This window comes from Rousettus aegyptiacus, unplaced genomic scaffold (assembly GCF_014176215.1).
Source record: "Rousettus aegyptiacus isolate mRouAeg1 unplaced genomic scaffold, mRouAeg1.p scaffold_m13_p_3, whole genome shotgun sequence".
NCBI classification, from domain to species: domain Eukaryota; kingdom Metazoa; phylum Chordata; class Mammalia; order Chiroptera; family Pteropodidae; genus Rousettus; species Rousettus aegyptiacus.
Genome location: NW_023416306.1, coordinates 111,091,591 through 111,106,480, shown reverse-complemented (window position 1 = coordinate 111,106,480; position 14,890 = coordinate 111,091,591). Strand labels below are relative to the sequence as shown.

Sequence of the window (14,890 nt, the reverse complement as noted above, 5' to 3'; positions counted from 1 at the left end):
CAATTTCCCATAATAGCTGAAAAGATATTTGATAAAATCAAATTTTTAAAGAGAATATATTATAAATTACCTGATTTGAGTTTCAGGAAGTAAAATACAAAGAATTATCGATCTCTCTTCTTTCTTAACAGTCCCTTGTTTTCACACATCAATGTCAAACATACTTTCTATTCAAGGGTCCTTTGCACCCTGGCATCAGAAGTGACAAAGATTATGTTGGCAAACATCTTCTTGGCAGAAGATGGAACTTATGATCCCTCAGACTGATATCAGTCAGATCCCAAGGTGCCCTTGAATGTGAGTGAGCATTCTTATGTGCTTACAGGGCCCTTTCAAGGGAGCAGCAGCCAGAAACACATCTTCAGACCATTTCAAGTTGCAGTTAACAACCAGTCTTGATATTTTCTAAGAAACTTTCTTCTATCCTCAGGAGTTCCCTCAGCACAGTCTCTGTCACCCCACGGAGCAGCATGAATTATTCCGATATACTCCATTTTCTCTGAGTTACCCCCATATGATAAAAAAGAAAAAGAAAAAAAAATTAAGCTAAAAATAGGATTAAGTCTCAAGTTTCTTTCTCCTTTTTAAATTCTGATTTTTTTTTTTTTTTAGCTCCATTCCCTCCAGCTGTGCATGGAGATCACTGACTTTTTAATATCCAGTGCCAACATCAGCCCACAAATTGGCAGGCATGCAGGAATTGGTCAGTGTCCTCTGATGAATGTATATTTTGCCTTCCCTTCTCTGTAAACCAATTAGTTTCTTGGGTTGGCATGACTCTCCACAGTCTGAGCCAATACCCCAAGTGGACATTCTAGCATGCAACTCAATATGCTCCTTCTTAGCAATAGGACAGTCTGTGATAGACATTTATCACAATGTTATATAAATTAAATGGGAGTAGGACAGGTAAGGTTTGTCAGAGTAATTAGATCACATTCAAGAGAATGTCTTTTCATGTAGCCCCACTGGAGCACAGCATTTGCCTGTGAGATACCAGACTTACCCTTAATGTCTTTACCTATCCCCAGGTACTAAATTACTGAAACCTTGGTCAAGTCATTGAACTTCCCTGGGCTTCACCCCTTTGAGCTGCAGAATGGGGATCCTACTGTACTTGTTTTTCTTTCTCATAGGGTATGTGAAGATAAAAGTAAGATGTCATTATAAAAATGCTGTGAACAATTATAAAATAATGTATAATAATTACAAGCTTATTCATTGCTTGTGCAATGATTGAAAACCAATTTGGAGTATTATTGTATTAGTTAGGATTACAGCTGGATGGCTGTGACAAAAAACCTAAAACAACAGGGTCTTATATAAGAAATAAATTTATATTTCTCCAGAGAAGTCTCAAGGAATGAAGTCTGTTGCTAGTAAGCTGTCTCTAGGAGGGTACCCAGGTTCCTTCCAGTTCTGATATCCCTAGAGTGAGGCCTTGATGCTCATAGTCCAAAATGGCCCCTGGACCTCTAGTCACACTTATAATTCTCATACCAGTAAAGAAGGGCACAAAGCAAAAGAAAGGTCAAAAGATATATATGTCAACTATCTTTTACAACAATCGACTGAGGGCTGCTATATACATTTTCACTTACATATCATTGGCCAATTCGTCACACTTAACAGCAAAGGGACGTTGAGAAATGTGTCCAGACATCCTTGTGTCCACCTGAAAATCAAAGGAGAATAAGTTTGGGGATTGGCAACTAGCAGTTTCTGCTCCACCTAATAAAACTGAACATGCACATGCCTTATGACCTAGCAAGTTCCTGTCTAGGTATATGCCTCAGAGCAGTGGTCCCCAGCCTTTCTGGCACCAGGGACCAGTGCTCCTATGAGAGTATCTAAAGCCTGATCATCTGAGGTGAAACTGCGGTGATGATGTTAGCGCTGGAGAGCAGCTGCAAATACAGATGAAGCTTCTTGCCTACCCACTGCTCACCTCCTACTGTGCAGTCTGATTCCTAGCAGGCCACAGAAGAGTACTGATCCTCAGCTGAGGGGTTGGGGACCCCTGCCTTAGAGAAACTCTTTCACATGGCTAAACAGAAAAATTTATATGGGTTTTCACTGTGGCACTATTTCAAATAACAAAACTGCTCATTAGGAGGGGAATGAATAAATTTATTCTTACGATGGAACACCATACATCAACCTACACAAATTTAAATAATTAGTCTTATTTACTTAAACAACTTTGATGGGAAAATAGCAAGTTACAAAAATATGTATGAAGTATGATCCTATTTATACAAAGTTTAAAATACACAGAGCAGTACTATGCATTGTTTGCTGACAAAATATATTTATAGAAAATGTTTAAAATATGTTCATTGGAAATAGTACACATCAACTGCAGAAGACTACCTTAGGAGAGAAGGAGAAAGGATAGGGATGGGAGACTGAGCTTTATTTTTAAGTGTATTCCATAATATCTTATATAAGAAAAAGCAAAAACAAAGAAAGCTCTGAAGCAAAGTGGCAAATTGTTAACTTCTATTAAATCTGGGCTATAAGTATTTTGGCATATATTATTATTTTCATGATATTTGAACATTTCATGACTATGAAGAAAATATGTGCTTATAGGATATTAGGCAAAATACAGGTAGTCTCATTGGTGGTAGTTTCTATTTCTTATTGCATTACTTCTCCAGCTATTAGGTAAGTAAGTATGTGCTGCATATATAGAATGGACAGTGTAGATCCACCCAGATGAGTTGTAGATGTATATCATCTTCCAAAAGTCATTTGAATGGAACTTTGGGACAACCTCCAACTTTTGGAAGCTTTCCCTGAACAAAATAAAATAAGCAGCAGTAGGATCCAGGGCTGGCTCTTTGCTCCAATCTCATTTTCTGCTTCTCACTCTTCACTCTCCATGCTCCATGCTCCATCATGGCACTGATTCTCTTTTTGAAGCCTCAGCCATTCTAAACACATTCTCCCCTAAAGGCTTTAAACTACACAGTTTCCTCATGTGTCCTCCTTCTCAACATTAAAGGCTCAGTTTAAAGGACATCTTTCAGGGAAGCCACCCAGGATCACCCTAGCTAAAATTGATCTCCCTACGTCTCTCCCCACCATTCTCTATCCAATTACCATGCTTTTATTTTTAAATTTCTTTGCATTGATGATCACTATCTGAAATTATTCTAATGATTTGTGTATGTATTTATCTTCCCCCACAAAGTATAAGCTCCATGGGGGCAGGTGCTTGATCCATTTTGTTTATTGCTATATTTCCAGAACCTAAAACAGCTTGGCACTACTGGCTCTCAGTAAGTGGTTGTTGAATAAAAAATAAATGACAGCAGATATTATGACCTCTAAAAGCCAGAAAGGGAAGCTTAGAGGTTGTTTTTTTCATTGATTAGGGGAATTAATATGCCTAGAAGTCAACAACCTCTAAAAAGCATAATTTCGTTGTTGTCATTGTTGTGTATTTCAACAGTCTATTTTTAGGGAAGTTTTAGGTTTACAGAAAAATTGCATAGAAAGTACAGAGAGTTCCTATATTCCTCCCACCCCAAAACACACACACGCACACTCAAACACACACACCATTTTCTCCTACTATTAACATCGTGTGTTAGTGTGGTATTTTTGTTAAATTTGATGACCCCATACTAATATTATTAACTAAAGTCCATAGTTTACGTTGGCGTTTGCTCTTAATTTTATATAATCCATGGGTGTTTACAAAAGTATAACATGTATCCATCATTATAATATCATATGGAATAGTTTTGCCATTCTAAAAATGTTCTGTACTCAATCTATTCATGCCTCCTCCCCCCTCCCTTGAACCCTTAGCAACCACTGGTCTTTTTACTGTCTCCATAGTTTATCTTTTCTAGAATATCAGATAGTTGGAATCATACAATATGTGGCCTTTTTAGAGTGGCTTCTTTTACTTAGCAATATGCATTCAAGATTCATTCATGTATTTTCCTGTCCTGATGGCTCATTTCTTTATTTCTTTATATCACTATCATAACATATTTATATCTAAATATAAATATATATTTATATATATCTAAATATAAATATATATTTTTATATATCTAAATATAAATATATATATTTATATTTAGATATAAATATAACGTATGTGTAAGTTTTGTGAGTACATGAAGTTTTAATTCATTTGGGTAAATACATAGGAGCATGACTGCTGGATCATATGGTAAGCCTACATTTGTAAGAAACCGCCAAACTGTCTTCCAAAGCGGCTGTCCCATTTTGCATTCCCACCAGCAGTGAATGAGTCCCTGTTGCTCCACATCCTTGTCAGCGTTTGGTGTTGTCAGTGTTTTGAATTTTAGCTATTCTAAGGCATATAGTGGTAACTCATTGTTGTTTTAAATTCCTTAATGACACAATGTTGAGCATCTTTCATCTGCTTATTTTTTTCCATCTATATATTTTCTTTGGTGAGGTGTTTGTTCAGATCTTTTATACATTTTTTAAATTAGATTGTTTGTTTCCTTACTATTAAATCTTAAGAGTTCTTTGTATATTTTGGATACAAGTCCTTTATCAGATATGTGTTTTGCGAATAGTTTCTCCCAACCTGTTGCTTGTATTTTTATTCCCTTAAATAAGCACTAGTTTTTATAGAGACAATTGCTTCAATAACTTTACCTGGTATGTTTCTAATGTACTTTGAGAGTCTGAGTGTGCCTGGCCCATTGATTGTTCCCAATGCCTGATATCTGTCCCCTTTGCCCATTTGCTTCATATCACTGACACTAGAAAAGTGGGTGAAAGAGAAAACAAAGGGTGTGTTATATCAGTTTCTGTGAATGAATCATATAAAAGACATCCATTTAAGATTTCCTAGTGGTCAACAGGCTCTGTGCTCACTTCTAGTCCAGGAAATGGGGCAGAGAACTGTACCTATAGACAAGGTAGAGCTTATTAACTTCATCTCCTTTGTACAATATTAAAAGTTTCTGATTCCATTGTTTGAGATTCTTCTCTTTGGCAATCCTGCGCCTCACTTCCCACTCTTCAGAAAGGGAAAAAAGGTGGGGGAGATAATACAGTTACAGTTAATTTTCACTAGGAGAACACAAATTAAAGTTAGAACTAGTTCACAGAGAAAGTTCACCAACGACTATTGTTAAATGAAACTTCTGCCCATTTTATCTGGGGATTATTGAGATACATAATAATAAGTTATTAACATATGCAAGGCCCATAAAAAATAAATAAACAAGTTTATTTTTTAAAGTCTTGGCAATTAACCATCTTTCAACTAGATTCTAAATTATAAACCTTTCCATTGATTACTACTAGCTTGTTTATGAATTTCGGCTTTTGAATACCACTATGTTCTTGGTCCTGTGTATAGTACTTCTCCCAATAGATTCCTATAGGTACAAAAAGGGTCTCTTTCCCTTCTGTTATTTCCTGGTTTTGGGCAAAGTGAGCTAAAGTTTACAAAGAAAATCCATTCCTGTGCTAAAATTTGAAAAGGCAATTTATATTATTTAATAACTTAGCATTGGTTATTTTAAAGAGAAAAGAATATAGCTTTTATGTTTTAAAGGAGAAGAGGATAGTGAAAAAAATTATCAAAGTTGCTTTGTTTCCAATTCTTGAAAAAGTGGTATCCAGAGAAAACAAAATGCCTCACATGAATGTCATTTGAATGTCCAAAGGTGACAACTTTCAATACAGTAGACACACTTTGTGACTTGCTTAGAGAATTTTCAGAATATTTTCCAAGCTAAAACTGTTTTCTCTACCAACTTGCCTCTGTGCCTGAAAATCCTACCAGCTTTCTTTCTCTGTACTTCTGTATTTCTTACAAAAACTCCCCATTGCTACACACAAAGCAGCAAAGATGATAATGTACCAATGCGGTATAATATTTGGGTGAATGATATTATCAATAGTTAGTTCTTTTTGTTGCTGAGTAATATTCCATTGTATGTATATTCCACAATTTGTTCATCCACTTACCAGTTGATGACTGTTTTTTTTTCTACATTGAGACTGTTAAGAATAAAGCTATTCTGAACAGTCTTTGTATAAATAGCTTTGTATAAAGCTATTCTGAACAGACATTTCTCTTGGATAAATGTCTAGCAGTGAGTTTGCTGGAGCATATGGTAAATGTGTCTTATATTTAAAGGAAATGACCAAATTGCTTTCTAAAGTGGTTTACAATTGTTCATTCCCACCAGCAATGTCTCAAGGTTTTGATTGCTCCACATCCTCAAGGCGAGTGCCTTTAAAGGAAGATAGAAAAGTGTGCCAGGAATACACAGAGGGGTTGATACAATATAAACCCCTTGTCAGGATCTTCCTGTGTTGAGAGATGTCTCCCAACATGGCCCATCTTTCTCCTTTACCTCACTCACTTCTACCTACAGATGCTCAAAAATGAGTATTGGCCTAATTGGAACTGTATCCATCTCCCTGGCTGAGGCAAAGTTCTGCTTAGTGGATCAAAGTTTTTCATTGCCTGTTCACCTGTGTGCTTTTCCCTGCCTCTTAAGATTCCTCAGTCTTTCTGACTTCTGTTTGCCTTTATTTTAGGCCTTTTACCTCCTTTTATCTTAGTTAGTTGTGCCCTCCTTGTTTGTCATCTGCCCAGTGGCCCTCATTTACTTTACTTTTTCATGGATTCGTGAACTTGGGTTTACCTACTTTGTTCCAACTAAAGGTTTTACTTTTTGACTCTTACTTTGAATTGGCCTAAGCTAATTCAGTTCCATTTAATTTGATGTTTTTGGTATGTATTTATAGCCACCATATATTATAATTACAGACATAGCCTCTTCAATGAAAGCAAGTTTCTGACCGAAGTCTCCCAAATATGCTGACATTTATTATATTTTTACTAGCAAGCAGGCGTACAGCAGTTTGCACAGCCTGTTCTATAAATTCACCGAAACCCTAATTCTCTGTCCTATGAAGTGTGCCTACCACACTTGCACAAGAGACTCACTAGAGGCAGATGAGTCAATATTATAGAAGCAGTATTCCCTGGTCTTGATAATCTACATTAGCATCAACAGCTAGATGTAGGATAAAGCCATAGATACCACACCATCTTTGAAGGTACAGGCTACAAAGGACCTGGTAGTTCTTAATTCCTATTTATGGAAGCGTGTGTGTGTGTGTGTGTGTGTGTGTGTGTGTGTGTGTGTGTGTGTTGGGGGCAGAGGATCTCTAAAATATTCTATCCATTCCACATATACTGAGAATCCTACTCATTTCATCAGCGAAAGCCTACTTCTACAGTCCATTATGCTAATTAATGAACCACAAATATCACCAATGAAAACTCATTTCTAGCTTTCATTCTAGCATCTGGTACTAATCAAAGACAAATATAACTGAAACACTTATCATAAGCACATTTTAGAGTGTGAACCTCTGATAAGGTATCATTTGGTTGCCTTGAAAATTGAATTTCTGTTTAGTATGTGACTCAAACCAAGCAGTACCTACATATATCACACGTTGCCTGCTCGCTTGCTTGCTTGCTCGCTTGCTTGCTTTCTTACAGAAGTATTTTAAAATAAATTACATATATCATAACAACTCTCAAATTCTGCCTTGGATATAACATTTATTAAGCACCCACTATATGCCATGAAGTCCGCTGGGCATTTTATAACTATATTTCTATTGTTCATCCAGACAATTATAATAACTCAATGAAGGAAGTGTCATTGTGTGTCCCTCTTTTACAAAGAACTCTAAGTTTCTCAGTATTTGAAGCAATAGAGTTGTAGTTTGAACCTAAGTCTACCTATCTCTAAAGCAGTATTTTAACCATTTTCAGTTTAAACAATACATATTTTGTTTTATCTTCTCAAAGATATAACTAAATTGTTGTCTATTAATCTTTATTATATTTTTAGTTTAATAGATACCTACCTTGGTACATTTGAAAAAAGAACTTGTCTTTCTCCCCTAAAAAATGGACCTACATGGCCAATTTTGCCAATAATTTCAAACTTTATGAAAACTTGCCTTTTCCTTCCTATGCTCAGCATGAGTTTCAGATTAAAATCCCTGCAATAAGAAAAGTTCAGTGTTTCTCTAATTTAGAATTGCAATCTACATTATTTGCTCTGATTCCTCTTTTTGCATATTTGAAAGTGTTATATTTTTTTCTAAGGAAGAGAAGCTATTTATTCTTTCTCTAATGGTGCTTCCTATTTCTTCATTTTAAAATACCCATGGATACAGGCAATGTGCAGAGATCAGTGGAGAAACCCCTTCTTGGTGACTATACTTTTACTTTTTCTTGGTGACCACACATCGTAACTATACTTGCAAGATACAGTTTTCCCTGAATTCATACCCCCAAACTATATTTAATGGCTCTGCCCAAAGCCACTGTGGAGATAAGGTCTCTACTCAAAAGCTACATCTCTGGCCATTTAGGAGTCAACTGTCTGCTGACAGGTCACATCAGAGAACTAGCCTTATTTTCATCACTTGAGCACAACAGTATTTTTGTCTCTCTCTGGGTTCTTCAATAATTTTGACATTATATGAACTTTCTTGGGCTTGGCATGCTGCCAGGGCTCTGTGTCATGTGACTGGGAGCCTTTCCTAAAGAGAATGCATGAACCACTCATTAGCATAATTTAAACATTAAATATGAAAACAGTCCCCCAAATGCTATGAAAACAAATAAACCACTCAGCCACTACTGAGTAAACTACCTTACTGCTGAGGCTCAGACAAACAATAGAATGATTAGCAAAAATGCATTACTAGACTCAGTTATATTTCATAGAGTATTTGACAATCCATAGGGCCCACTTCTGTTTCCCCATAAATAAGACATACAATTTAATGGTTCTCTTTTATCTTACACATCATAGTGAATCTGTGAGAACATCACTTAACCTCTTCAATCTATCTTTCAACTGCTGTATACTTACAGAAAAGAATGAACAGAAATGTAACAGTTCTGATTTAATTTTATGAATATGTACTTTTCTGTTGCCTCTGGTAAAGTGAAAAATATATATTCAAATATAGAAAAGTTGTTATTTCCATACATTAAGAATGACTCTGAAACTTACTGGAATACAACCACTACAAAGTTCAGCATTTTTGGTACATGGTGATTCTATTCCAAGGTATTTCGTTATTTGGGATTATTGGAAGAACCTCGCCACAACCTAGGTTTTCCAATAATTCAATTTGAGGAATGTGTAGAAATTACAGCATAAAAATAAAGCTCCAATGCAAACTGAACATATATAAATTTTATCTTAGGTAGAAGTTAATGAAAAGTAACCTAGTGTTATATATATTCTCTAAGAAAAAATGAACTTGATTTTTAATCATTCAACACAGACTCTTTAAAAAAGCCATTAGCTATAAAGTAATGATGAAACACATTTTGGCAAAACTAGATACAGGCAACAATTCGAGAAGGTGCATTATTCTAAGAAATGATTTTTTTTTCTCCTCTAACATTTCCAAGCATTTTGATATTAGTTTTTAATCTCATTTACAAAATTTAAGATTCATTTGGTCAATCAATTTTTCTCATATATAAAATGAGAGCAATGACATTATCAATTGCTTGTTAAGAAAATTAAATACAATTAATGCACATAAAGATCGCAGCCTGGAAGACTTCCTATTTCAGATCCAACATGGAAAGAGCTTGAAAGCTGTCACTTCTGTCTTTATAACAAGAAAAATGTGTACAAACTAAAAACTAATAACTTTCTTGGACCCATTAGAGAATTGAGGTCACAAAGCAAACCAGCACTAACAACCTGCCGAGGCAGGTACATCTAAGAAGACACAGCCAAGATCTGCTTACCTGGAATAGAAGCAGCTGGAGCCATAAACTGGTAAGAAGACATAAATGATAATTTTAGTGAATTGTTGAAGGCTGAGTTTGGACTAACATGAGAGTGGGAAACCCTTGGGGACTGGACTCTTAGGGAGGTTGCCACACTCTCATGTGCTTTACCTCCAGGTATCTCCCATGGTTCTCATGGTAGAGCTCAGAAAAAGATCCCTAGTTCATGGCTCTGGCTTTAGCAGGGTTTGGGGAAGAGTAATCATTATGTAATAAGCTCAGACTTCCTCCATAGCAAAATTCTGTCTTCTAGGAGAGAAGACTTTGCCAGAGCCTTATCTCAGCTGAGGGACATCCCTCCAACACAAGCTCCTTCCTATCTCACCTAAGATTTAAAAAAAAAAAAAAAAAAAAAAGTCTACGGAGGCCAAGAAAAGGAATGGTAGAGTAGAGAAAGCTATACCATGGGGAAATACTTGTGAAGATCACAGCCCTGAGACACAGGCCTACTAAAAGACTATGATTCAATCACAGAATTTTAGAACACTTTTCATTCTCCATGCCTGACCACCATATCAACAGGACATCTGTTGGTATAGAATAGTGATAGATTACAGCTGAAGAACTGCAAGATTTAGAATCTTGCTAAGGAGGAGCATTTAGGGCAGCCTAAAGTCAAGAAGAGACACAAAATATCGGTCATTGGAGAAATTTGCAGCCTCTGGAATCTATAGCTGCAGTAAACATTAAACACAGTCAAACTACTAGACAGATTAACATAAATCCACAGACTCACATCCTATTTACTTCAGTTCCTGTTACTAAATAAAACATGTCCAGCATTCGATAAAAAAATTACAAGGCTAGTGGAAAATGTAAATGTTATAGCCACATTGAAAGACAGCTTGACAGGTTTTTACAAAGCTAAACATAGGCTCACACATATAATCCAGCAATCATACTTATATATATTTACCTAACTGATTTGAAAACTATGTTTACACATAAACTTACATATAAATGCTTATAGATCTTTATTCATAATTTCCCAAACTGGATCCAACCGAGATGTTCTTCAGAGGTAAACAGGTAAACTATGGCATATCCACACAATAGAATACTATTTCATAAAAAAGACCTGAATGAGCTATAAAGCCACAAAAAGACATAGATTACCTAAATGTATACTGCTAAGTAAAAGAAGCCAGTCAGCAGATGCTAAATGATTTATGATCCAAATTGTACGATATTCTCTGAAATGTAAAACTTCAGAGATTAGAAGAAGATCACTGGTCTCCAGGGGTTCAGGATAAGTGTGCTAGTAAGGCATAGGGAATCTTTTAGAGCAGTCAAACTATTCCATATGACATTATAATGGTAGATATATAACATGACATATTTGTCGAAATCCATAGAATTTTGTAGCATAAGAATATACCTTAATATGTAAAATAAAAAAAAAATAATTCAGGAGGTTGGAATGTAGAATGTGACAAAATATTCTAACTGATTACAAATATATAAAACACCTTTCTGAAGGAGGTAGAGAGAAAAGGTTCTTACCTATGAACTGTGGAAATGAGTAAAGTCTGCATGACTAAAGATAGCAGAAACTGCATATAAGCATTGTACCCTAATTGATAAAATTGTTTCTCATGGAGGTATGAGTTAACAGTTGTGAAACTACCACAGATAAGCAGAGGTCGAAGCTAAAATAATCCATTATGTAATGGATTAGAATTGGAGACATTGGTATACATTTATGTCTAGCTTAATGTAGATACTGATAGTTACCTGTAGAAATATTTATAAATATGTGTATATCCAGAAGTTAACATACACATATGTTTTTGTGCTCTATCAATTGAGAGGGGCAAAAACAGGACGCTCCAATATAAATGAGCACACCTAATACCCAGATCTTGGTTTCTAATTCTCCAATAAAAGGAACCAGGGATCTTGGAGAAACGTCTGAGACTAGGACTGGGGCAGGAAATGTGTACAAGACGAGCCTGAAGCATGCCAGAAAGTAATGAAGTGCTCAAAAATGGAAAAAAAAAAATGTCCACAATAATTGGGGCATGTTAAAAGGACATAGAAGCCAACCAATAGAGCTCCCAATTGCCAAAGTTGGTACAATTTAAACAAGAAAATGAATAAAATCATGTTAGATTATAATCCGAAGTATGAAGCAAATATCTGTGAGTCCATATTGATATAGGTGAATTAATTAATTAGAAGAATAGACAAATCCCTCATGTAGAAAAATTCTAAATAATTTATATAGACATTCCACAATCAAGGATGTAGAACATGTCACTTAAGTGTGAGCTATATATAGTGACTTCCTTCCAAAGAACACAGTGTAGAGGATCTGGGAAAAAAGGAAATTCTAATTTTGGAGTTGAGATAACTGACACTCACTACCTCAGTGATCAAAGTTAACATCAATAGTGATATCATTTTGATAGTATATACTCTTGATAAAATATGATGAGAATGATACTTTACCTCTATTGTTTTCTTCCCCAAACCCGTAGCCTTAGTCTTATCATCAGACAATTGCCAACAGAGGGACATAATGAAATCTATACCTAGTCCTTAAAATTATTAGGACCATCAAAAACAGGGAGAGTATAAGAAATTGTCCAGTCAAAAGGAGCCTAAGGAGACATTACAAACTAAACGTAATGTGGTATTCAGAATAGGGTCCTGGAATAGAAAAAGACAAAGGTAAAATCTAAGGAGATATGAATAAATAATGGCTTTTGGGTAATAATATATCAATATTGGTTCATTAATTGTGACAAATGTAACATATTAATACACGTGTGGCAAATATACCATTATAATGTATTTATTTTTAATTAGCAATAGATGGAACTGGGTGTGGGGTATATGGTAACTGTTATCTTCTTAATCTTTCTGTAAACCTAGAACTATTTTAAGATTAAAAGTTTATTTTTTAAAAAAAGTTGTGGCATGGTTTCTACCTCATTGGAAGGACCCAATAAATGACAACGGTTATTATCTACATGACAAATACTAAATTAGCAGGTATCTCTGTGGTCAAATAGAAGTCAGATAATTATTAGAAGTTTAAATAGAATATTGACTGTAATTAACCTGAATAATTCAGAATCTAAAAAGAATTGCTAACCTATGGATTAGCCAGATTCCCAGTCTCTTTTTGCTTTTAAGAGTCAACCACAGAATAAAGTAAAAGTCAGAACATACGGTAGAAAAAACCCAAACTTAAATGATTTACGCTATAAGACACAGAGGAAAAGTAAATACTATTGGCTCCTGATCCAAATTCTCTACATTACTTTTTTTTTCTTTGTGCTGCATTACTTTCAAAGTGATGTTGCCCATTCCACTTCTGAAGGCTCACTACCTCTCATGGTCATTTACATTTCAATCGTGAATTTCTGAGATCTAAAGACCCTTAAGATATATAAGCAGGCATCCAATACTACTAAAAACTGGGAAATTCCTAAAAAAAATATGGGAAAAAATGAGAGATGGGAATAAAAATGATAGAATATTTCATTAAAAGAGAAAGTAAATTATCTGCTATTAAAATAATTACTCCTATGCCTTGTTATTCATCCTTTTTCTCATCTTTCAAATAAATGCTTTGGAAAAATTCTGAGTTGTTGAAGAAACTGTCAATTGACCATTCATTTATAATCAGTTTCATGTAGCAGGAGAAAACGTGTTAACATTTTATTTTCAGTACACTTTACAAATATAAGAGAATCATTCAAGTGCCCAACAACTCTGGATGAAGCCTCATAGACATAATCTTATCTCTGAATTCTCTAAACTTCACCTACCTTTGATGTGTTTTCTTCTAGATAGGTTATAATTGCTAATATTTGCCTCCATCACTCTGGTGTCTCTTTGGACAAATTAGAGATTAAAGACCTCATGAGGATCCCTGGAATTAAAGGTTTCATTGCATTGTAAATAGAAAAACAGGCACACAGCCTTGTTTCTGCCATTGCTTACCAAGTCCACCTCATTTAAAAATTTTATGGATTAACTCAAACCACTCTACATGTTCAAATTTTATAAGTAAATACTAAAATCATCTATCAAAGATGAAGCTTAGAGTATAAAAGGACCTGGATTTTAATACTCCAAAAAGGAATTTGTTCATCAGTAAGCCCCTCTGGATCTACCTCTCCTCAGAATGTCCACATAATAGTACACACATAATGGCCACATTAGCCAATAAAATGTTGGCGTCAGCCTGAATTATAAAGCCGGTCAAATTAGTCATAGGAAGGTTCTATTTGTCAGCATACAGGTCTCATTCTCAGAAGCACTTGCTTTGACATGATATCAGTGAATCCTCTCAAAATATAAATTTATAGTATTTGAAGTATATTCCTTCCCCTTTAAGGACTATTTGCATTTTGATACAGACTACAAAAAAAATGCCATAAAATGTAAAGGTATACTTCTCTTATGGTAGAATTTTAGATTCTGTCAGGTTATGCAGAGAAAAGAAAGAAAAAATCCTTAGAATAGTTTTTGCTCAAAATCCCTTGAATCATACCAAACAGGTAGCCTCTTACTTTGCTTTCGCTCAATTGTTTCCCTCTTTATATGAAATAATGTGCTACATGAAATAATGCAACTTTACCTAAATTATATTTATTTTAGAGTTTTAACCACAGTGAATAATATTTTAAGAATAAAATTTATATAGTTTTATGCACAGTTGTTGCAAGTGTTTGTATAGCTATATTTCATTGTAATCAGTACATTTACTTCTTGTGCTTTCCCCTTGCCAAAGTGTTCATTCATTCCACAAATATTTATTAGATGTCTACTATGATTCAGGTACCATTCTGAGTATTGGGATACATCATTTTAAAAAACTGACAAAATTCCTGATCTCATGGAGTTTACATTCCATTGAAGGAAAAGATATAAACAATAAACATAATAAACCCCAAAACTATATATGCTATCTTTAAACATGATGAAACAATAAATAAAAATAATAAAATAATAAAAAGAAGTATCGGCAGGTTAGGGAGGAGGATAAAATTTAAAATAGTATAGCTG

At 34.8% G+C, this 14,890-nt stretch overlaps 1 long non-coding RNA gene across 1 annotated transcript in view; it reads right to left on the bottom strand.

Annotated features, from left to right (window-relative positions):
- Window positions 1–14,890, bottom strand: part of LOC118600398 — a 93,074-nt gene that overhangs the window by 40,282 nt on the left and 37,902 nt on the right. The window contains exon 2 of the long non-coding RNA XR_004950036.1: window positions 1,602–1,675. This is a non-coding gene — a long non-coding RNA (uncharacterized LOC118600398). The remainder of the gene's footprint in view (window positions 1–1,601; window positions 1,676–14,890) is intronic.